Source organism: Leucoraja erinacea, chromosome 28, assembly GCF_028641065.1.
Source record: "Leucoraja erinacea ecotype New England chromosome 28, Leri_hhj_1, whole genome shotgun sequence".
Lineage (NCBI taxonomy): Eukaryota > Metazoa > Chordata > Chondrichthyes > Rajiformes > Rajidae > Leucoraja > Leucoraja erinaceus.
Genome location: NC_073404.1, coordinates 31,505,328 through 31,531,448, shown reverse-complemented (window position 1 = coordinate 31,531,448; position 26,121 = coordinate 31,505,328).

Genomic DNA, 26,121 nt, shown 5'->3' with positions numbered 1-26,121 from the left:
GGCTTGCTCAGTGGGAGAGTGAGCAGTACACAATATAAATATCTATCTGTGTGCAGGAAGGAACTGCAGATGCTGGTTTACACCGAAGACAGACACAAAATGCTGGAGTAACTCAGCGGGACAGGCAGCATCTGTGGAGAGAAGGAATGGGTGACGTTTTGGGTCGAGACCCTTCTTCAAACTTTCTTACACATTACACCTTAACCTTCTTTTTCTTCAACTTTTTTAAAAATTTAAAAACCCCAAATAATGTATTCAGCTATTTACAAGAATATGTACAAGGCTGGATTATTCATCCACCACAATAACAAGTAAAACAACATTTCCTTAAATAACTATCTTCCCCCTGGTGCTGTGACTGGTGGATAGCCAGCTTGGCCAGGCCCAGGAGCAACCCAACCAGGACCTCCTCGACCCCGGCCCCAAACCCTCTCCCCTACGCACAGGGTGTCCAAAGATGAGGGTGGTGGGTGTGAAGTGCAGCAGCCCCTTTAGACATTGGGGCAGTGGCTGCAGCCTCACACACTACATATACACGAGCTACACTGACTCTTGCAGCCCGCAACAGTGGCAGGCAGCTGGCTAGTCTGTGGACTGGAGGATTCTGCCAAACCCTGTGTATCCGACAGGTGGTTCGGACTGAGCAGAGAACAGCCCCGTGTTCAGACCAAGATCACCTTTGTTTCTGATCGGAAGTATAAATAAATCATCAGGCAGGAAGCACCTATAATTATCACATTGATTCCTGGCATGGCCACTTCCATTATTAATTTTGCAAATAGGTTTGCAGCTTAGAGCCATCCTTAGATCAGAGCAGCGGCCTCCTCATGTTGAGACTGTCTGTACTCAACCTGTAGATTTATGTCCGTTTATGACAGATTTACGGACTTGGATGGAAAGCTAAAAGTGTGTGTTTGAAAGCTGCCCTGCTCTTGTGTGACAGATTAGCAGAAGTAGTAATTATCAGTCGTCATGAATAAATCACGCGCGTTATTGTACAACCCATGGCACTCTTTCTGAAATCATCTTAGCAAAACAAAGCTTTGCGGCCACAATATTTCTGAGCTTGAAGCACGCCCCTTTTAATGACTGTGTTTCCTCTCGTTATTGAAGATCTGTGAAGTATTTTATACGCAGACTCTTGCCTGAATGCAGTTAGAGTTGGCAGTTGTTTCTGTAAACCATGGTGGGACATTGCTCTGGTAAAGACCAGTCTGTTTGCAACTTGTTCCCAGCCTGGTATTTGGGGGGATTTCTCCATTCTCTCCCCTCTCCCCAATCACCTCTTAGTGCAGTTTATTGTCACGTGTACCGAGGTACAGTGAAAAGCTTTTAGCCGCATGCTATCCAGTCAGTCTAAAGACAATACATGATTACAATCGATCCATTTACAGTAAATGGATACATGATAAGGGAATAATGTTTAGTGCAAGGTAAAGCCAGCAAAGTCCGGTCAAGGATAGTGCGAGGTGATTTAGAATGGGGGCCTTCTTCAGACTGAGCCAGGAGACTAATGTGGGGCAGATGCTTGTAGTGATGAACACAGCAGTAAAACAGAGAACGAGAGGGACTGTGGAAGCTGCAGAGACCGGAGACGTTGCACTCACTGGACGTCCTCACGTAGAAACGTTTTGATTCTTTTTATTAGTTTAATCACAAATAATGTATTGAATTATTTACAATAATATGTAATTTACAGCATGAAACAAAACCCACCGCCACAATAATCTTCAATACTAAATAAAGTATTATACATCTGTTACACTCCTGATTAAGGATATATTCCACCCCCCGCGGTGCCCAGCGGTCCCGGGAACCCTCTATGGGGCCCGTGTAGTCCCTCTCTAACCCCACCCGGGCACGGACGTAACCCTGGATAAGAGGGCGGGCAGCCGGCACGGGCAGAGCCCTGTTCCCCCTGGAGCCGTGACTGGCGGATGGCCGGTTGGCCGGTTGGCCAGGCCCAGGAACAACCCAACCAGGACATCTTCGACCCTACCCTCTCCCCTACGCACAGGGTGTCCAAAGATGAGGGCGGTGGGTGTGACTGCAACAAGGAGCACCCCCTTTAGATATTGGAACAGGGGCTGCAACCTTCGTTTTGATCCTTCGGTGGTGGAAGGAAGGAGTGAAGATACAAGTGCCAAACATCAGAGTGCGATGGTTGTGATTGATTACCAGAGCCAGGGGTTTAATGTGGGGCCGGATCACGGCAGGAAGTTCAAGGTGATAACATCTGCTGCCGTCACTCACAGACTCATCCCCAACATGACATTAACCAACGGCCTTGATCCCTGCTGGCCAACACTCTCCCTGCACCCCCCCCCCCCCCCCCCCACAAAAACACCAAGCAGGGGGTCCCGGGGGGGGGGGCCAGGGCAACATGTTATAAACGATTTAAAAAGCAGTCTCACGCATCAGCAAAACAATGACAAATATCACACAGGGATTTATTCTCAGATAGAGAGTGTGGCGTGTGTGGCGATCCAATGCAATGTTTACATGTCTACACTGTACACTCTGGAGCAGGAGCCGCAGCGGGGAAACTCCAGGTGAACAGGGAGACGGAACAGATCGAGACATTTCATTTGGAAAAGAGAAGTTAAGAGAGTTTAATTATACGGTAGAGTTGCTGCCTCACGGCGCCAGAGACCCGGGTTCCATCCTGACTACGGGCGCTGTCTGTACGGAGTTTGCACGTTCTCCCCGTGACCTGCGTGGGTTTTCTCCGGGTGCTCCGGTTTCCTCCCACACTCCAAATACATGCAGGTTTGTAGGTTAATTGGCTTCGGACACAATTGTAAATTGTCCCTCGTGTGTGTGTAGGATAGTGTTAGTGTGCGGGTGATCGCTGGTCGGCGCGGACTCGATCAGCTGAGTCATATGTACTGAAAGCAGAACTATGAGACTCTTGCTTGCAACAGCTCAACATGCCTGTAAAAAGCCAGCAGCTTCACTGGCTCGAAGGGCCGAATGGCCTTCTCCTGCACATATTGTCTATTGTCTAAAAACTGTGCTCATGGGTAACATCATAAACAAAATAAGCAAATAATATATTTTAAAAAGCAACATTAGTGCAAAAAAGCCCAAAGTCCAAAGTTCAGCTGGCATTAGTAGACTGATGGTTCTTGAGCCTGGAGGTTACGGTTTTCAGGTTCCTGTAACTTCTTCCCGATGGTAGCAGTGAGATGAGAGCGTGGCCAGGGTGGTGTGGATGATAGAAGATGAGGTGAGACATCGCATCTGAAGAAGAGTCTCGACCCGAAAATTTAAACCAATTCCTTGGCCCCATAGATGCTGCCTCACCTGCTGAGTTTCTCCAGCATTTTTGTCAACCGAAGATGAGATGTGAAGTAACTTTACTGGCCGTGATGTTTAGGAGTGGTCAGGCAGGTTAAGGTAGAGTGAGTGTGTCCACAATTTGTGGACCATCAGTGAATCTTGTTCAGTGCCTGCAGACTGTCTGACAATCTCTCCAAACCGATGCAAAGTTCACATTGGGTTTTATATTGGGCAGGGGGGAGGAGGAGAGGCAGGGAATACCTCGTTCTCCCCGGATTACTCTGTAGACAAGCTCCAATCTCTCTGGTGTCTCCTTGGAGCAGCAGCTGGGAGCAGCACGGAGCCAATGCAAGTGACATTTCCGTGCCCTCTGGCATTGTAAAGGGGAAGTATAGTTTTAATTTGCAGCGTGGAAACAGGCCCTTCACTGAGTCCGCACTGACCAGTGATCCGTGGCAACTTTCTGTTGTGGGACGTTGGCCTTTGGGACGAACCCATTCATCGGAAGGACCTTGGCCCTTCCCTGACCTCCAGGAGACACCAGAGGTCGTAGGGCAGATGTCCAACCATTGCTGGTTTCAGTTTAGTTTATTGTCACGTGTACCGAGGTACAGTGAAAAGCTTTTGTTGCGTGCTAACCAGTCAGCGGAAAGACAACACATGATTACAATCGAGCCGTCCACAGTGTACAGATACATGATAAGGGAATAACGTTCAGTGCAAGGAAAAGCCAGTAAAGTCCGATCGAGGATAGTCTGAGGGTCACCAATGAGGTAGATAGTAGTTCAGGACCGCTCTCTGGTTGTGGTAGGATGGTTCAGTTGCCTGATAACAGCCGGGAAGAAACTGTCCCTGAATCTGGAGGTGTGTGTTTTCAAACTTCTGTACCTCTTGCCCGATGGGAGAGGGGAGAAGAGGGAGTGACCGGGGTGAGACTGGTCCTTGATGATGCTGCTGGCCTTGCCGAGGCAGCGTGAGGTGTAGATGGAGTCAGTGGAAGGGAGGTTGGTTTGTGCGATGGTCTGGGCTGCGTCCACAATTCTCTGCAATTACTTGCGGGTCTTGGATAGAGCAGTTCCCAAACCGAGCTGTGATGCATCTGATGAAATGCTTTCTTCCATATCTCTAGACTCCCTCTCCACTGACTCTGAGGGTTATGGGGAGAAGGGGAGAAGGAAGGAGAATGGGGTTAGGAGGGAGAGATAGATCAGCCATGATTGAATGGTGGAGTAGACTTGATGATTGAGTAGACTTGGGGTGATTGAACGCACAGACCACGTCTGTATCCCAGCTCCTTGTCAATGCTGACACACACACCGTGAATAAATGAATGAATGTTTAGAGATACAGCACGGAAACAGGCCCTTCGGCCCACTGAGTCCCTGCACAATTTCAATGTGTCTCCTTGGAAGCAAGATGGATCTAGACCAGTCATTTAACAAATGGCTATTGAGTCTGAGGAAGGGTCCCGGCCTGAAACATCCGCTGTGACCCGCTCCAACAAACATAGACAATAGGAGCCAACACTCCCATTCAATGTGATCATGGCTGATCATCTAAAATCAGTACCATGTTCCTGCTTTCTTCCCATATTCCCTGATTCCTTTAGCCCTAAGAGCTGCATCTAACTCTCCCTTGAAAGCAAGTGCTTGAGTTCCTCCAGCACTTTGTGTTTTGCCCAGGATCACAGCTTCTGTTCCTCCATTTAACAAAAAAAAACACATTTCTATTAACTGGTGGAGTTGCTGCATCACCTCGCCAGGGATGCCGGTTCAATCCTGACCTCTGGTGACTGTGTGGAGTTTGCACGTTCTCCCTGTGACCGCGTGGGTTTCCTCCCTCATGCCATAGACGTGTGCGTTTGTCGATCATTTGGCCCGAGTATGTAGGGAGTGGATGAGAATGTGAGATAATATAGAACTAATATGAACAGGTGATCACAGGTCAGCATGGACTCGACGGGCCAAAGGGCCTGTTTCTGTGCTGTATCTCTAAACTAAACACCTTCCCTTGGTGCTACAGGCCACATATTGCAATGTTTAAACATTTTGAATGAATAGCCGGCAGTATAATCAAAGACCAGTCTCACCCCAGTCACTCCCTCTTCTCCCCTCTCCCATCACGAGAGGTACAGAAGTGTGAAAACGCACACCTCCACATTCAGGGACAGTTTCTTCCCAGCTGTTATTGGGCAACTGAACAATCTTCTAAGCAACTCGAGAGCGGTCCTGAACTACTATCTACCTTCATCATCTTCTTGTGTATGCCGTGCACAGCCTAAAGTTGTAGGACAACTTGTTCTATTTGATCGTATTTGATTGTGCACACCAGGTTGATTGCATTCGTCAAAACAGAGCGTGAAAGTTGCAATCTTTCACCCCAACTATCTACTTCACTGGAGACCTTCAAACTATCTTCAATTGGACTTTACCTTGCACTAAATGTTATTCCCTTTATCCTGTATCTGTACCCTGTGGACAGCTGAATTGTCATCATGTTCCACTGGCTGGATAGCTCGCAACACAAGCTTTTCCCTGTACCTCGGTACACGTTACAATTATAAATTAAACAAACTAATAAACTAAAGCAACAATTAAACAGGCAAGTTATTGGTGCGTGCAAGTAGTGTTGCAGAGATAGGTTAGTGTTCATCCCCCAAACATCACACACACCTCCAGGCAATCATTCTCTTGCTACTGAAGGCCATCTGAGCAAATAGTGAGGACCTTGTTCGGAGACAAAGAGGGAAACTGTAACCACTCATTAAAAGGTGTAAGTGGTGTTAGTTTGAGGGTGAGGGTGGGGCTTCATTCATCGGTCTCTCGTGTCCGACAACCCACTCACCAGGAATGTCATTTTTATTTTTTGCTTTCTTCCCATTCGGCTCCAGGGCATCGGTTCCGGCCTCTGTCAGTTTTGTAACGAGAGGCAGTGGAGGTAGGGACAAGGTTTACGACTGTCTGCAAAAGCTGCCATTTATCCTTATAATGGAGGTCTCTCTCTCCACATTCCTGCCCTCGGTTATTTTCAGTTTTCTCCTTTTATTGTGTGAGGCAGTTCACAAATTGGCAATAACTTGTCAAAGGGAAGATCCGGCCAAATTCCTCTCATTTTATAATAATCGATGTTTGAACCATGCGCTGATGGTCACTAAACAATGGGCCCTCACCCCCACACGATACCTCTAGTGTACAATCACTGGGCCACATGTTACACATTCTATCTGCTTGTTTTAATTATGAGCAGGTTGTTATTTAGTGTAATTAGTACAAGGACGGACAATGGAAACTATTTCAGCAGATTTTTAATTTGCTTTCGAATCTTGGAGCAGATTTAATCCCAAAACCATATCTCAGCGTTGTATAAGTGACGGCAGAATGATGCACAGGCAGGAACTGCAGATGCTAGTTTAAACTGAAGACAGACACAAAATGCTGGAGTAACTCAGCGGGACAGGCAGCATCTCTGGAGAGATGGATTGGGTGACGTTTCGGGCCGAGACCCTTCATCAGGCAGGTAGTGCTATTGAAATCATTGTTCTGTTATTCTATAATTTGTGTGTGGTTCCTTAAAAATTCTATCCATTTGCAAACGCTCAAAATTACTGATGCCGACTATGTTCTGTTGTGCTGAAGCAAAGTAAGAATTTCATTGTCCTATCAGGGACACATGACAATAAACTCACTTGAATCTTGAACATTTTTACTTAAACGTTTCATGAGTTTAATTAAAATTCCTTCACTTGCTATTTCATCTTCAGTCAACAGAAAAATATTTTAGATCATTTCACTGGTGATCCGTGCAAATAGTTTATTGTGTGTTGAATGCAGAGTGCTGGAGTGCCTCAGCGGGTCAGGCAGCATCTGTGGGGAACAGGGATAGGTGACGTTTCACAGAGTGCTGGAGTAACTCAGCGGGTCAGGCAGCATCTGTGGAGAACAGGGATAGGTGACGTTTCACAGAGTGCTGGAGAAACTCAGCGGGTCAGGCAGCATCTGTGGAGAACAGGGATAGATGACGTTTCACAGTGCTGGAGTAACTCAGTGGGTCAGGCAGCATCTTGGAGAAAAGGAATTTTCAGCACAATTCACCACATTTTTCACACAGAGAGTGGTGAATCTCTGGAACTCTCGGCCACAGAAGGTAGTTGAGGCCAGTTCATTGGCTATATTTAAGAGAGAGTTAGATGTGGCCCTTGTGGCTAAAGGGATCAGGGGGTATGATGAGAAGGCAGGTACAGGATACTGAGTTGGATGATCAGCCATGATCATATTGAATGGCGGTGCAGGCTCGAAGGGCCGAATGGCCTACTACTGCACCTATATTCTATGTTTCTATGAATTGATGACTTTTCGGGGTGAGACCCTTCTTCAGATGGGTTCCGACCTGAAACGTCACCTATTCCTTTTTCACCAGAGATGCTGCCTGATCCGCTGAGTTACTCCAACAGTTTGATGTCCTTTTGTGTACAACAGCAGCGGTCAGATTTTTGTTTCTACATTGTTATACAAATCAGTTGGTCTGGCTGAATATTTTGTTTTAGTTTAGAGACACAGCACAGAAACAGGCCCTTCAGCCCACCGAGTCCGCGCCGACCAGCGATCCCCGCACACTAACACTATCCCACACACACTAGAGACAATTTGCACTTATTCCAAGCCAATTAACCTACAGACCTGTACGTCTTTGGAGTGTGGGAGGAAACTGGAGAACCCAGAGAAAACCCACACAGGTCACGGGGAGAACGTGCAAACTCCGTACAGACAGCACTCGCGGTCAGGATGGAATCCGGGTCTCTGGCGCTGTGAATGGCAGAGTGTTGAGGAAAATAGTGGCTTAATTCTGCTCCAATGTTTCTGTTTGGAGACCATGTCTGATGGAGTTGGTGAATCCACAGCTACTGTGTGAGCTCAGAGCTCAATACTCCTCCCGGTGGATTGATTCCAAATTACATGCTCACAACACTGGCCTGAAACCTAAAAGTGCTGAGAGAAATATTATCACAAATGAATCTTGTTTGGTCAAACCCTAAGTCAGGAGCGTTAAACTGTTATGGATGGAACTGCAGATGCTGGTTTACACCGAAGATAGACACAAAGTGGTGGAGTAACTCAGCGGGTCAGGCAGCATCTGTGGAGAACATGGATAGGTGACGTTTCACAGAGTGGTGGAGTAACTCAGCGGGTCAGGCAGCATCTGTGGAGAACATGGATAGGTGACGTTTCACAGAGTGGTGGAGTAACTCAGCGGGTCAGGCAGCATCTCTGGAGAGAAGGAATGGTGATGTTTCAGGTCAAGACCCTTTTTCAGACCTTTCGACCTGAAACGCCACCTATTCCTTCTCTCCCGAGATGCTGCCTGTCCCGCTGAGTTACTCCAGCATTCTTGACAATGAAATATCATTGACTTCATTGACCTCTGTAAAAGGGGAAAGTGAGAGCACGGAGAGTGTTTCTAAAACCTGCAAATACTGTGATTCGGGAATTCTGGAAACACTCAGCAGGTCCGGCAACGAGGAAAATGAGGTGAGTTTCACATCAAAGAACGAAGCCCTGGTGGAAAGTTCTTAAAAATCTGAAACATTAGCTCTGTTTCTCTCTCCACAGGTGTTGCCTGACCTGCTGAGTAAGTATAGCATCTTCTTAGTTTAGATTAGAGATACAGCGCGGAAACAGGCCCTTCGGCCCACCGAGTCTGCGCCGACCAGCGACCCCTGCACACTTACACTATCCTACACACATGGGCCGAGCGTACAGACTCCGTACAGACAGCACCCGTGGTCAGGATGGAACCCGGGTATCTGGCGCTGTGAGGCAGCAACTCTACTGCTGCGCCACCGTGTTCTGTTGGAAGATCAGCAACCTGAACTGTCAATGTGGATACAGACGCACAGAGTCACACACAGTAATGTAGACACACAGAGTCTCTTGCCCAGAGTGGGGGAATCGAGACCAGAGGACATGGGTTTTAGGTGAAGAGGGAAATATTGAATAGGAATTTGAGGGGTAACTTTTTCACACAAAGGATGGTGGGTGTATGGAACAAGCTGCCAGAGGAGGTAGTTGAGGCTGGGACTGTCCCAATGTTTAAAAAACAATCAGACATGTACATGGATAGGACAGACTTAGAGGGATATGGGCCAAACGCAGGCAGGTGGGACTATTGTAGATGGGGCATGTTGGTCGGTGTGGGCAAGTTGGGCTGAAGGGCCTGTGTGACTCTGTGACAAGTGCAGATGATGGTTTACAAGATGCCTGAAATGTTAACTGTGTTTCTCTGTTCCAATGCTGCCTGACCCCCTGAGCAACACATGCTGTAGGTGAGTGGCCGGGGATCTGACTGTGGAGGAGCCAAGAGCCACTGGAGAGAGAACAGTTTGCAAGGAATCACAAAGTTGATGGCAGTGGTCTGAGAGCCAGCATAGACATGATGGGCCAAATGGCCTCCTCCTGTGCTGGGATTTCCAAGAGCAGCAGTATTCTGCTTTAGAAAAAATCACAGAACCCCGTGATTCAATTCTGTTCTCAGGATAGATTAATTGTGAGGAACTTTAATCATTATTTTACACATTCTGCACATTCTTCACGATGGTAGCAGCAAGATGAGAGCGTGGCCAGGGTGGTGTGGGTCTCTGACGATGCTGGCTGCCTTTTTGAGGCAGCGCCTCCTGTAGATCCCTTCGATGGTGGGGGGGTCAGTACTGTGATGGACCTTCGATGGTGGGGGGGTCAGTACTGTGATGGACCTTCGATGGTGGGGGGAGGTCACAGCCTCAGAATTAAAGGACGTTCTTTTAGGAAGGAGATGAGGAGAAATGTCTTTAGTCATGGGTTGGTGAATCTGTGGAATTATTTTTTGGCTTCCACCTCTTGGCTTCAGCCTCTCGTCCTTCGACACCCCGTTCGTGTATCGTGGAGGCCAAGTCAGTGGGTATTTTTAAGGCAGAGAGAGATTGCATTTTGATTAGTGCGGGTGTCAGAGGTTATGGGGAGAAGGCAGGAGAATGGGGTTAGGAGGGAGAAATAGATCAGCCATGATTGAATGGCGGAGTAGACTTGATGGGCCAAATGGACTAATTCTACTCCTATCACTTATGACCTTATGACAGTGTCTCAAAATAAGGGGTTGGTCCCAGCAGGGCTAGTTAAGGCGATTTCTTCACACAGGGGGCAGTGAATCTTTGGAATTCACTGGCTAGCAGTAAAGCCATTCAGTGTATTGGTGAAGGAGGAGCAAGGGGATACAGACTTTGTGGAGAATACTGGCACTGTTTAGTTTAGTTTAGTTTATTGTCACGTGTACTGAGGTACAGTGAAAAGCTTTTGGTGCATGCTAACCAGTCAGCAGAAAGACAACACATGATTACATGGATAGGTGACTGATCAGTCTGAAAAGGAGTCCCAACCCGAAGCATCGCCTATCCATGTTCTCCAGAGATGCTGCCTGACCCGCACTTACTCCAGCACTTGTGTCTTTTAATTTTTTGGCATTTCTTTCAATGATGGGTAAAGCTAATCCTTGTTTGTTTAAAGGGGTGCATCTGCTCTCAGAATGTCCCACCTCCCTCACTGCTCACCCAGCCGAGAGCTTCATTAGTTCATCAGTTCTAGGGGAATAATTAGGCCATTCGGCCCATCATGTCCACTGTGCCATTCAATCATGGCTGATCTATCTTTCCCTCTCAATCCCATTCTCCTGCCTTCTCCCCATAACCCCTGACACCCGTACTAATCAAGAATCTATCTATCTCTATCTTAAATATATCCAATGACTTGGCCTCCACAGCCGTCTGTGGCAATGAGTTCCACTGATTCACCACCCTCTAACTAAAGAAATTCTTCCTCATCTTGTTTTTAAAAGTATTCTGAGACTATGACGACTGGTTCTAGGCTCTCCCTCTAGTGGAAACATCCTCTCCACATCCACTCTATCCGGTTGCAGGGACTTGTTGCCACGTTAGACAGGTTTGTTTTTCGATAAAGGGGCGGGTTTGCAAATTTAAAGTGATTCGCACTGACGAAGAAAATATTCTATCACCAAGATACAACCGTAAGAATGACGAGAGTGTTTCACTGTCATTTGTACCAATAACAGAACAATGAAGTTCTTGCTTGCTTGCAGCTTAACAGGTCAGTTAACATAGAAACATAGAAAACATAGAAATTAGGTGCAGGAGTAGGCCATTCGGCCCTTCGAGCCTGCACCGCCATTCAATTTGATCATGGCTGATCATCCAACTCAGTATCCCGTACCTGCCTTCTCTCCATACCCTCTGATCCCTTTAGCCACAAGGGCCACATCTAACTCCCTCTTAAATATAGCCAATGAACTGGCCTCGACTACCTTCTGTGGCAGAGAGTTCCAGAGATTCACCACTCTCTGTGTGAAAAAAGTTCTTCTCATCTCGGTTTTAAAGGATTTCCCCCTTATCCTTAAACTGTGGCCCCTTGTCCTGGACTTCCCCAACATAGGGAACAATCTTCCTGCATCTAGCCTGTCCAACCCCTTAAGAATTTTGTAAGTTTCTATAAGATCCCCTCTCAATCTCCTAAATTCTAGAGAGTTAACACAATAACACTAATGTGATACACAATAATTAACAGTACAATACATTAATAACCCTAAAAGTCGATAGTTTAGTTTATTGTCACATGTACCGAGGTACAGTGAAAAGCTTTTCGTAGCGTGCTAACCAGTCAGTGAAAAGATTGAAGCCGTCCACAGTGTACAGTAACCATCATCGTGATGTAACCAGAGACACAGTCCATAGATCACAGTTGCTGAGGTTAGTGTTGTGCAGTGTTCTAGAGCCTGGTGGTTGGTGGGAAGAAGCTGTTCTTGAACCTGGAGGTCACAGTTTTCAGGCTCCTGTACCTTCTTCCCGATGGTAGCAGTGAGATGAGAGCGTGGCCAGGGTGGTGGGTGTCTCTGATGATGCTGGCTGCCTTTTTGAGGCAGCGCCTCCTGTAGATCCCTTCGATGGTGGGGGGGTCAGTACCTGTGATGGACCTTCGATGGTGGGGGGGTCAGTACCTGTGATGGACTGGGCAGTGTCCATCACTCTCTGGAGTCTCCTTTTGTTTTTCACAAACCTCCCTACTTATTATGGACCAAAAATGAGCAAGCAGTTCATGCAATATGTGTAGCTGCCAGAAGAGGTCGTCTAGCAAAACTCGTGCACGGATATTTAGCAACCCATATTGACAGCAGTGAGCAGGATTGTTTCATTTAAGGGTATATCCCCACTTGACTGACAAGCTTTTTACTGTACCTCGGTACCTGTGACAATATATTAAACAAACTACCTAACTATGTACGTGTCGGAAGGAACAGCCGATACTGGTTTACACTGAAGATCGATACAAAATGCTGGAGTAACTCAGTGGGAGAGGCAGCATCTTTGGATTGAAGGAATGGCTGATGTTCTCAGTCTAAAGAAGGGTCCACATCCTTCTATCCAGAGATGTTGCCTGCCCCGCTGAGTTACTCCAGCATTTTGTAAATAACTAACTACATTTAAAAAAAATGGAAATTAATTCCTTAGAGGCTGAGATGAGGGAAAAATGAAATGTAACAACACAAATTATTGTACAAGACGTTGGTGAGACTGCACTTGGAGAACTGTGTTCAGTTTTGCCCTTGTGTAGGAAGGATGTCTTGAAGCTGAAAGCGTGCAGGGTAAATTTATGAGGGCGTTGCCAGAACCTCAATGAGAGATTCAGTTCACTGGCATTCTGCTCTGACAACTTACTGACTGAGGTGTACAAGACCATGAGTGAACGCTCACAGTCTTTCTCAGGTGAGTTGTATCCATTCGACTGGCATCAGGGGAGGCTACCTGAACACAGGTGGGCATGTTTAGCTGGCACAGATAGTTGTAGTTTAGTTTAGACAATAGACAATAGGTGCAGGAGGAGGCCATTCGGCCCTTCGAGCCAGTGCTGCCATTCAATGTGATCATGGCTGATCATCCACAATCAGTACCCCGTTCCTGCCTTCTCCCCATATCCCCTGACTCTGCTATCTTTAAGAGCCCTATCTAACTTGAAAGCATCCAGAGAATCGGCCTCCACTGCCTTCTGAGGCGGAGAATTCCACAGATTCACAACCCTCTGGGTGAAAATGTTTTTCCTCATCTCTGTTCTAAATGGCCGACTCCTTAAGGGCCTGTCTCACTTTCACAACCTAATTCACGGCTTCTGCCGAGTTTGCCCTCGACTCATACTCACAGCATGGTCGTCACGAGGTCGTAGGTAGGTAGGTCGTAGGTAGGTTGTAGCAGGTCGTGATGCTAGTCGTAGGTACTCCTGGCATCAAGTAGGATCGAGGCGTTTTTCTAGCCTGATGAAAAATGTCCACGAGTATAAAAGGTGGTGAGTTAGGTCGTGAATGTGGGACAGGCTCTTTATTCTTAAACTGTGGCCTCTGGTCTCCCCCAACATCGGGAGCATGCTTCCTGCCTCCAGCGTGTGCAAACCCTTAATAATCTTATATGTTACAATAACATTCCCTCTCATCCTTCTAAATTCCAGTGAATACAAGCCCAGTCACCCATTCTTTCAACATGTAACAGTCCCGCCATCCCGGGAATTAACCTTTGGAGTGTGGGAGGAGACCAGAGCACCCGGAGGAAACCCACACGGTCACGGGGAGAACATACAAACTCCGTACAGACAGCACCTGTAGTCAGGATGGAATCGGGGTATCTGGAGCTGTGAGGCAGCAGCTCTACCCGCTGCACCACCGTGATGCCTCACGTACAGAATACAGAGACACCAGATTTGATGCCATTTTCAAGTCCCAGTTGTTATATGTGCAGGGCTCTTGAGCTGACCATGAAGGCCTGGGAGATGGGGCAGGGGTGGGAAAGATGTCAGCCTGTTTGGTGGAATGTTTCACAGTGGAAGGAACAAGGGGTTTTACTGGGGTTGTGGAGAGGATATTTATTATAGTTTCAGAAATGTTGAAATACTGTGCGGGGAATTTCCAACTATTTTCCAGTTCAGTTGCAGTATTTGGAGTGAATGCTACTTTGGGATTCCGTGAACCTTGCTGCCTGACTCGTAAATAAGATCTGGCCCCAGCATGAAGTGAACCTGAATCTTTCCCCTCTCTGTCTGGAGCCCAAGTTGCTGCAAATTCCAAGTTTAAGCTGCAACTTAACCATCGACAAACAAGGGCGGCACGGTGGCGCAGCGGGTAGAGCTGCTGACTTACCGTGCCAGAGACCCGGGTTCGATCCTGACCTCGGGAGCTGTCCATGTGGAGTTTGCACGTTGTCCCAGTGACCGCATGGGTTTTCTCCAGGTACTCTGGTTTTCTCTCACGTCCCATGTGCAGGTTTGTAGTTTAATTGGCTGTGTGTGTGTGTGTGTGTGTGTGTGTGTGTGTGTGTCCACACTGTGTGTGTGTGTGTGTGTGTGACCACCGGTGTCACACCTACACTGGTGCTGTCCGACACACTGTGGGACAATTTACAGGGTCCAATTGACCTGCATCACACACTAGCTCTGGTGCTATGTAACACTAGTGACCAGATGATTGACAGATGGTCCAATTAACCCAGCCCTGCAAAAGGCCTTGGACGCTAGTGTCGATCGAACTAAAGCTAAGTTAAACATAGGATCATACAGCACAGAAGTGTGCCCTTTGGCCCATCATGTCCATGCTGTCCTTTTCATCCATTGCCACTAATCCGCCTGCATTGGGACCTTATCCTCCTATGTCTTGTACAATGAACTGCAGATGCTGGAATCTTGAGCAAAACACAAAGTGAACAAGAAATGCAGCGGGTCAAGCAGCATCTGTGGAGCGAATGGACAGACAATGATTTAGGTCCTGACCTGAAACATCATCTATCCATTGCCTCCACAGATGCTGCCTGACCTGCTGAGTTCTTCCAGTGCACTGTGTTTTGCTCTTTCTATTTATTGTCTATGTAAAAACCGATTGAAATACCTCTTATCAATCGCCCCTGGATTTGACCATTCACCATCACATGTTGTGGGATGAAACTGGGTCACCCAGAAGAAACTCACGTGGTCACAGGGACAAAACTCCACACAGACAGTAGCCGGGTATTCTGAACGTTTCCGTATCTCTAGTTTCCCTCTCAGTCCGAAGGAGGGTTCAAATTCCTTCTCTCCAAAGATGCTGCCTGACCCGCTGAGTTACTCCAGCACTTTGTGTCTTCTTCAGTATAAACCGGCATCTGCAGTTCCTTCCTGCGCATAATCGGAAACGTTTAGAGGGATATGGGCCATACGTGGGTCGATGGGACTATTTTAGATGGGGACATATTGGTTGGAGGAAACAAAGCCCGTTTGTGTGTGGTGTGATGGCATGACTCCAAGACAGAACGGAAACCGTTGCTGGTTCTTTGTTATTTATTCAGCTGCAGCAACCAAGTTGCCCATGACAAGATTCCACAAAGTGAAGACTCATGAATGACCAACTATCCTGGGTCAATGTGGAATGCTGGCCAATGCACTGGGCGAGGGGACAGGCCGATGTGGGCTTGTTGAATGTCACTTTGGGAAGCTGACACAAAGGGAGGTGGGTGTATGGAATGGGCTACCGGAGAACGTAGTTGAGGCAGAGACTATCACAACGTTTAAGCAGCAACATGGATGGGACAGGTTTAGAGGGATATGGTCCAAATGCAGGTAGGTGGGACTAGTGTAGATGGGAAATGTTGGCTAGTATGTGCAGGTTTGGCTGAAGGGCCTGTTTCCGTGCTGTATCACTCTATGACTATGACTAGTGTAGATGGGACATGTTGGCTAGTATGGACAGGTTTGGCTGAAGGGCCTGTTTCTGTGCTGTATCACTCTGTGACTAGTGTAGATGGGACATGTTGGCTAGTATGGGCAGGTTGGGCTGAAGGGCCTGTTTCCGTGCTGTATCACTCTGTGACTAGTGTAGATGGGACATGTTGGCTAGTATGGGCAGGTTTGGCTGAAGGGCCTGTTTCCATGCTATATCACTCTGTGACTCTACGTGTGGGAAGACTGGTGGTGCTTCCGGAATATTCCAAACCCCGATACTGTGCTTGTGTTGGCGCATCAGAAAACCCTTTCCTATCTGCACATCATTTCAGGAAGACTTGACATCACTTTGGCACATTGGCCTGCACGGAGTTCCTGTGCTAAAGTACTTTACACAGCACTCTTGGCATCAGGTTAGAACAATTAACTCAGTGAGTCACACATCTAGAGAGACAAATAACTATTTTTACCCCATTTTCAGAGAGATTGTGTTTGAGGTCACAATATCCATTGACACAATTTCTGAAGCATGTTTTTGTGCAGATCGATGAGCTCTGAAATCCAACCGTGAAGAATGTGGAATAAATCCCAAGGCTTTGCCAGTAGGATTTGCGGAATATTTCATTTTGTGGGTTTGGGAATAACTCGGGGAGTCAGGATGTTTGGGGATGACTCAAATTTCACGCATTATTCCAAAAATTCAGAACATTAGACCATTGAGTCTTTCCTTAACTGTATTTCTGTAGTCCCTCTGGTGGGAGTATATTTATTTATAAAAACAGAGTGGACTACTGCAGTCATCCATTTTTCACAAGATGGTTCTTCATTCTTGCGTGTCCACTGCACGCTGAGATTATTGTTTTGCAGAGCACACACATGCACACTTGCCATACTTTGGTGCCATTTACAACAAGAAAATACAGGCAAAGAGTAGTAGGATAGATGGGGCATCTTGATCAGCATGGCTGACTTGGGCCGAAGGGCCTGTTCCCATGTTGTATGACTTTATCAATCAATAACTTTGTAAATCTGCTCTGTCCCCTCTACGGCTATAACCTTGTACTTTATTCATGGAAAAGGAAGGATGATACTGTTATATAATAGTGAATTAAAAGGTAAGATGGATATCTGTTTATTATTAAACACTTTACTTCACACCTGTCCTCACCTGAACTCCATTGAGATGAAGTAAAATAATTGAATCTAGTCTACACCAAGAATTCACATAAGATTCAACTTGATGTTCATCACACAAATGTTGGTCAGGTGGTGAAAATAAATGATATAGGATTTATAGGGAGTAGAATGAGGCCATTCGGCCCATCAAGTCCACTCCGCCATTCAATCGTGGCTGATCTATCTTTCCCTCTCAACCCCATTCTCCTGCCTTCTCCCCATAACCCCTGACACCCGTACTAATCAAGAATCTATCAAGAACCTACCCAATGACAGCCTCCTCAGCCGTCTGTGGCAAAGGATTCCACAGATTCACCACCCGCTGGCCAAAGGGCCTGTCCCACTTACGCAACTTTCTCGTCGATTGCCGGCGCCCGTCATAGGTCGCCGAAAAATGTCAACGTTGAAAATCCAGCGGGGACCAGAAAGATGCTACGACCCTTTGGGTGACTAGGAGACGACTCACGACCATACAGGCGACATGTGGCGGGGTGAAGCCTGGATGGTCGTGAGTAGTCGCCCAAAGAGTCGTACCTTGTTCTGGTCGCTGCTGGATATCCAACATGTTGAATATTTTCGGCGACCTGTAACAACCTACGACGGGTGTCGGCAGTCACCGGAAAAGTTGTGTAAGTGGGACAGGCCCTTTAAGGAAAACCTCCGAAATATCTCAGAAATCAAATGCTGTGCAGTTTACCAAAGGTTTAAAGCACGTCTTTCATTCCATAGCAATGGTTACGTGGGTTAAAACCGAGTGCAACGATCACCTGTTTACACTAGTTCTACCCTGCACATTAGGGACCATTTACAGAAGCCAATTAACCTACAAACCCTGTACATCTTTGGAGTGTGGGAGGAAACTGGAGCACCTGGAGAAAACCCACGCAGGTCCCGTGGAGAACATGCACTCTCAGTACAGACAGCGCCCGTAGTTAGGATTGAACCAGGAACTCTGGCGCTGTGAGGCAGCAACTCTACCGCTGCGCCACCGTGCCGCTTATTGTTGTGTGTTTATTTTGGGTGCAGGGGAAGGATGTATACAGAAGCACGACTCCAACACCAGCCAGTAGCTCAGCTGAAGTTGGCCTTCAGTTGCTGATGGAGCAGAATGTGACACGGAATATTGCTCTGCACCGTTTAACAAAGTCCTGCTGCAGAAACACAGGGAGGTCCCAGCGAGACCAAACGCAGGCTCAGCAATCACTTTGCTGAACACCTCCGCTCAGTCCGCCTAGACCTACCTGATCTCCCAGTTGCTAAACACTTTAATTCTCCTTCCCATTCCCACACTGACTTTTCTGTCCTGGGCCTCCTCCATTGTCAGGGTGAGGCCCAGCGTAAATTGGAGGAACAGCACCTCATATTTCACCCCACCTTACACCCCAGCGGTATGAACATTGACCTCTAACTTCAAGTAAACCTTGCTTTCCCTCTCTCTCCATCCTAGTTCTCCAATTAGTTTCACTGTCCTCCTGATTAAACATTACTGCCTTGTTATCAACTTCCCCTCAGCCAACGATGATCCATTTTACATCGACCATTGTCCCCTTTGATTTCTCGTTTTCACACCTTACCCATCCATATCTCCACATCTCCCTCTCCCCTGACTCTCAGTCTGAAGAAGGGTCTCGACCCAAAACATCACCTATTCCTTCTCTCCAGAGATGCTGCCTGTCCCACTGAGTTACTCCAGCACCTTGTGTATCATCGAGTTTCCTTGCAATACTGAGCTCATTAAACGCTGACGGTGTGGGATTACTGGCACCAGTGAGATGCTCTCATCTGCTGCTTAATGTTCCTCATTTACTGGTAGATTCTGATCTGGTTCTGGGAAGAGGTGCTAATTCAAAACTAATGAACCAAGTGGGATTAAGTGAGTGGATATATAGGGGGGGGGGGGGGGGAGTTTGAAATCAACTCACATCAGAATCCAATTGATAAATGCAATGGTAGACACTAAATGCTGGAGTGACTCAGCGGGACAGGCAACATCTCTGGAGAGAAGGAATGGGTGACATTTCGGGTCAAGATTTTTCTTCAGACTGAGAGTCAGGGGAGAGGGAGATACAGAGATATGGAAGGGTAAGATGTGAAAACGAGAAATCAAATGGGATGAACTTCAATGTAGAAGGGTCTCGACCCGAAATGTCACCCATTCCTTCTCTCCAGAGATGCTGCCTGTCCCGCTGAGTTACGCCAGCATCTTGTGTCTGTCTATTTAAATCAGCATCTGCAGTTCTTTCCTACTTATAAATGCAGTGCGTGGCTTTACTCTGGGTTTTGTATCTGTCTGCACGTGACTGTCTCTTGCCCAGAGTAGGGGAATCGGGGACCAGAGGACACGGGTTTAAGGTGAAGGGGAAAAGATTTAATATGAACATGAGGAGTAACTTTTTTACACAGAGTTGTATGGAACTTGCTGCTGGACATCAATGTCACGGTGGTGCAGCGGGTAGAGCTGCTGCCTCACAGCGCCAGAGTCCCGGGTTCCATCCTGACTACGGGTGCTGGCTGTCTGGAGTTTGCATGTCCTCCCTGTGACTGCGTGGGTTTTCTCCAGGAGTTCCGGTTTCCTCCCACATCCCAAAGACGTGCGGGTGTGTAGATTAAGTGGCCCCTCTGTAACTTGCCCCCTAGTGTGTAGGGAGTGTTTGGGAAAGTGGGATAAGATAGAACTGGTGTGAACGGGTGATCGATGGCCGGCACGGACTCGATGGGCCAAAGGACCTGTTTCCAGGCTTTGCTTTACAATCAAAAGACTATGGAAGCCCTGGCCATGGACAGTCTAATTCTGTTTACAGGCCAGAGGCGTTGAGATAGTGGGAATCGAGCCTGATTATTTTTACACTCAATAATCTGTGATTTTTACAACCATGAGCTGTTATCTTTAAGCCGCTAATAATGTGAAATAGATTATCCAGATATAATTGCAGTCGCGGTCAGCTTCAATCCCTCCATCGGTTCACTCCACTATCATTGCCCCCGAGGGACATCTGATGGGGAGGGGGGGGGGGGTTTGTTGGAGTAACAGCTGAGAGTTTTTAGCAAACTCATTCAAAACATGCCACAAGTATCCTGGAGAGGAACAAAACATAGAGTCACAAGTCTTCAGCGTCATAGAGTGCCACAGCATGGGAGCAGGCCCTTCAGCCCAACCTGTCCATGCTGACCAAGATGCCCCATCTACACTAGTCCAACCTGCCTGTGCTGGCCAATATCCCTCTCAATCTGTCCTGGCCATTTACCTGTCAAAATGTTTCTTCTCAGTATGTGCCTCAACTACCTACTACGGCAGCTCGTTCCACACACCCTTTGTGTAACAAAGGTAGCTTCCTATTAAATCTTCCCCCCTTTACCTTAAACCTATGTCCTCTGGTTCTCAATCCCCTTACTCTGGCCAAAAGAAAGGTGCATTTACCCCCATCTAATCCTTTCTTTAAGAAAGAACTGCAGATGCTGGAAAAATCGAAGGTGGACAAAAATACTGGAGAAACACGGCGGGTGAGGCAGTATCTATGGAGCGAAGGAATAGGTGACGTTTCGGGTCGAGACCCTTCCTCAGACAGAAGTGGGGAATAAGATCTATTCCTCTCATGACTTTGTACCCCTCTACAAGATCACCCCTCATCCTCATGCGTTCCAAGGAATAGTGTCCAAGCCTGCTCAACCTCGCCCTATAGCTCAGGCCCTTGAGTCCTGCTCCCTTCCCAGCTTGACAACATCTTTCCTATAACCCTAACCCTAACCTAAACTGAAGAAGGTGCTCTGTACTAATACTAAATTTACCCTCATCCAGCGCCTTGTACAACAGCAACATGACCTCCACACTTTGATACTCAATACTCTGACAATGTGCCCAAAGACCCTTTCTACCTGTGACTCCACCTTCAAGGAACCATACACCAGCACTCCTAGATCCCTCTGCTCTACAACACTCCCCAGAGCCCTACCATTCACTGTGTAGGTTCTGCCCATGTTAGACTTCCCAAAATGCAGCAATTCACATTTCTCTATATTAAATTCCATCAACTAATCCTCAGCCCACCTGGCCAATCGATCAAGATCCTGCTGCGATACTTCGACAATCATCTTCATTATCTGCAATACCACCCACTTTAGTGGCATTATTAAAATATCAGCAGAAAGTTTTGCCCACAGAACTGTCAGGTCCGTTTAATGTTCCAATGCCACGTTTCCCCATGACATCACTATTGGCAGTCTGATTGTGTGATCAGTGTGTGATTCATATCCATACCATTCAATGAGTCATTGTGATTTGAATGCGTGGGTGTGTGTTTTAGGATATAGTTAGTTAAACAAAGTAAATAAGATTCGCCACTTGTTTTTGAATCAGGCTCCAGATTTTTCATCTTTCCATACCCAGTTTAAAACTACACAAACTGCTGAGACCAGGCCTCTGTTTTTGTAGAATAGTAGAGTCTACATCTGATCTCAGTCACAGCCCATGTGTGAACACCCTTCACCCTCCCTTCACTGGGCATCTCCGCCATGTGTAGATTTGTAGACGATGTATTTTAGTTCTATACGTAACCATGTTATACATGACCATGGTATGGTGGTGCAGCGGGTAGAGCTGCTGCCTCATAGCGCCAGAGACCCGGGTTCCATCCTGGCTACGGGCGCTGTCTGTACGGAGTTTGCACGTTCTCCCCGTGACCTGTGTGGGTTTTCTCCAAGATCTACGGTTTCCCCCCACACTCCAAAGACATGCAGGTTTGTAGGTTAATTGGCTTTGGGAAAATTCAGCAGGACAGGCAGCATCTCTGAAGCTACATTCATAGACAATAGGTGCAGGAGTAGAGGCCATTCGGCCCTTTGAGCAGTTTGGGTGACGTTTCGAGTCGAGACACTTCTTCAGACTGTCTGAAGAAAGGTCTCGACCTGAAACATTACCTAGTCCTTCTCTGCAGAGATGCTGCCTGCCCCACTAAGTTACTCCAACTTTTTGTGTCTGTCTACAAATGTTATTTGTTCCTCATCCCCAGACATGATACTGGTTCACTCTGAGTTACGAGCTTCACTCATTTAAATTCTCTGACATTGTGGGGGGCTTTGTTTATCTGGGATGAGCCTGATCTTATAGAGGTGTACATAATCATGAGTGGAATAGATCGGGTAAACGCACAGAGTCTCTTGCCCAGAGTAGGGGAATCAAGAAGCAGATGACATAAGTTTAAGGTGAGAGGGGTGGGAGAAGGTTTAATAGGAACCTGAGGGGTAACATTTGCACACAAAGGGTTGGTGGAACGTGCTGCTGGAGGAGGTAGTTGAGGCAGGGACTATCGCAACATTTAAGAAACAGTTAGACAGGTACATGGATTGGACAGGTTTGGAGTGATATGGACCAAATGAGGACAGATGGGACAAGTGTAGATGGGACATGTTGGCCAGTGTGGGCAAGTGGGCAGAAGGGCCTGTTTCCACACTGTATCACTCTATGACTATAATGGAGTAGGGGAGAGAGAGTACGGGGTTTCCAGCCTCTATACCATGAGACTGAAGAAGGGTCCCTTTATAACTATGACTCTATGTTGGAATTTTTCAAAGACAGATACACAGTGCCAGAGTACAGAGCATCAGGTAACATCTTTCCTTCGCTCCATAGATGTTGCTGCACCCGCTGAGTTTCTCCAGCACTTTTGTCTACCTTCGATTTTCCAGCATCTGCCGTTCCCTCTTAAACATCTCTGGAGTCATTTCAGGTTAGGACTTTTCTTCTAAAGAAGGGTCATCTATCCATCCATGCTGCCTGACACGCTGAGTTACTCCAGTACTTTGAGTCCATCTTTGGTATAAACCTGCATCTGCAGTTCTTTATTTCTACATTTGAGATATTTATCCGTTTGACTTGAAAGCGAGCATCATTGTAAGGATAATGACTGCCGTTCGTCCTCTAATGTAAATGCAGGTTTGTTGCACTGGTTTAGTTTAGTTTAATGTCACGTGTACCGAGGGACAGTGAAAAGCGTTTTTGTTTTCACTGCAACAGCCTTACAGTGATTTGTGAAGAAGACTGAACTCATTCATTTTCGATGAATGCAAATGTAGGAAGGCAAGGCTCCCTGCCACGGTCTCAGTGTGTAAATAATCAGCCAGCTCCTCCTGAACAGCTCGTAAACTATCCATAGTATCTCTGCTCCCAAACCGGCTGCTCAGCTTAGAGTGGGATTCCTATTTCTATGTCGTTTGTGCTCAGTTCTAAGTAATAGTTCCAGTCATGGTCTGGTGATCTGGTCTACATACCTGTCGTTCAATCAGGTCCCAAATACACAAGCTCAGCTTTCAGGAGGAGTTAAAGGCCTGTCCCACTTACGCAATTGTTTCGGCGACTGCCGGCACCCGTCATAGTCGCAGCAGGTCACCGAACATTATCAACATGTTGAAAATCCAGCGGCGACCAGAAAAAGGTACGACTTTTTGGGCGACTACCCCACGACCAACCCTGAATATTACAGAAGTGTTTGTCTTTACAAGTTTACTCTCCTGAAGTTAGAACAGATTAACTTGAATGTTAATAACACTTTTAAATGATTCATAACTTTGGAATAGCACCTTTAGCCTGGTAAACTGACAGTGATATTTGAGAGTTCTCGCTGTGTACACCATGCCTCACTGGAACTAACCAGACTGTGTCTAACCATTGACACTTGTGTCAGGATGAACTGTAACTCCAATTCCAGGCTACTGTAAGGCTGAAATGTAAAAAGATTTCACTGAGAATGGAGAATGTAGGGAAAATGTAGAGGCTGGTTTACACTGAAGACGCACAAAGCTGGAGTAACTCACCGGAACAGGCAGCATCTCTGGAGAGAAGGAATAGGTGACTTTTCGGGTCTGGACCCGTCATCAGATTATTGTTGCTTTCTGCATATCTTCCATTTATTTCTCCTAAATCTATATCTCTCATTCCCCTTTCCCCTGACTCTCAATCTGAAGATGGGTCTCGACCCGAAACGTCACCCATTCCTTCTCTCCAGGGATGCTGCCTGTCCCGCTGAGTTACTCCAGCTTTGTGTGTCTGTCTTCGCTGAGAACACTAACATCTTTCAGTGGTGGATGCGTAACTCTTCACAAACCTTCACAGGAACAAAACAAAACAAAACACTGAAATAATTCTAAGCTTATTTAAGATGTAGACACGAGGAACTGCAGATGGTGGTTTCCAAAAAAAGGTACCAAGTGTTGGAGTAACTCAGCGAGATGCGCAGCATCTCTGGAGAATATGAATAGGTGAAGTTTCGGGTTGGGACCCTTCAGACTGAATGTAGCTGGTGGGGGAAAAGCTGAGAAAACAGGTGGGATGGGACAAAGCCTGGCAAATGATAGTTTAGTTTAGTTTAGTTTAGTTTAGAGATACAGCGTGGAGCCAGGCCCTTCAGCCCACTGAGTCCATGCTGACCAGCGATCCCCATAACACTGGCATTATCCTACATACTAGGGAAAATTTACAATTTTTACCAAAGCCAATTAACCTACAAACCTGCACGACTTTGGAGTTTGGGAGGAAACCAGAGCATCCAGAGAAAACCCACGCAGGTCACAGGAAGAACGTACAAACTCCGTACAGACGGCACCCGTAGTCAGGATCGAACCAGGGTCTCTGGCGCTGTGAGGCAGCAGCTCTACCTGCTGTAAGATACGACGAGAAGAAGCATAAATTGTGAATTCATCACAGTAATTATCATTATAACAATCATAATTAAAGCTCATTAACTTCCAATTAATCAATTATCAATTTCAGAAAAGGAGCTGTAATTATTAGTTATGTAGATGAGTATTAGTATTTAATTTAGATGTCACGGTAATATTTTAAATCTACCAGAACACTGTGCAGCAGAATAATGTTCTTGTTTCATCTGTGGGGTGGATTTACAAGGGCCATGCCTACAGATTGGTTATAAATAACATATGAAGAAAGCACCAGCATGTGGCGATGTTGTTGTGAGGATATGCTTCCACGGAGAATACACACAACTCGCCCACACTCGAAGATCCCGAACTAACCCCTCACTCACCTCATCACAGAGCAGATGCTGATGAAAGCGGCTGAGAATATCTTTCATCTGCTATTTTTAAATGAGGCAGAGTTACTCATTACAAATATGACTGACTATTCTTGTTAGACGTCCAGGTTCAGGAACAGCTTCTTCCCTCCAGCCATCAGGCTATTAAACACTACAACCTCAAATAAGCTCTGAACTACATAGACTATTATTGTTATTATTACACTTTTTTTGTTGTTTGTTTTTTATGTGTACGTATGAGTGCCGGTCTGGGTATATATAAGGCCATTAGTGATAGGGGTAGAATTAGGCCATCCTGCCCATCAAGTCTAGTCTGCCATTCAATCATGGCTGATCTATCTCTCCCTCCTAACACCATTCTCCTGCCTTCTCCCTATCACCTCTGACACCTGTACTGATCAAGAATCTATCTATCTCTGCTTTAAAAATATCCATTGACTTGGCCTCGACAGCCGTCTGTGGCAAAGAATTCCGCAGATTCATCTACCTCTGATTTCACCTCTGTGGGGTGGGGGGGAGCTTGAGTTTACGTTTGTAAAATGGTGACAAACTAAACTAAACTAAACTAAACTAAACTAAACTGAAGGAGAAGACATTTCATCTACTTTTCCTTCAGTCCACAGAGGCAAACAATGAAGGGCTTCAGCTTGGACAGGAAGCAGAAACACATGGAGCTCCCTGCAGTCTGTCTAGACAGAGATGGATGCCATCAGCAAAGTCAAAGTAGCCTTTATTGTCATTCAGACCTTGTGGTCTGAACGAAATTTTGTTGCCATGCAGTCCTACATATAGTAAAAATGACAAAAACACACAATAAACACAAATGAACATCCACCACAGTGAGTGAGTTC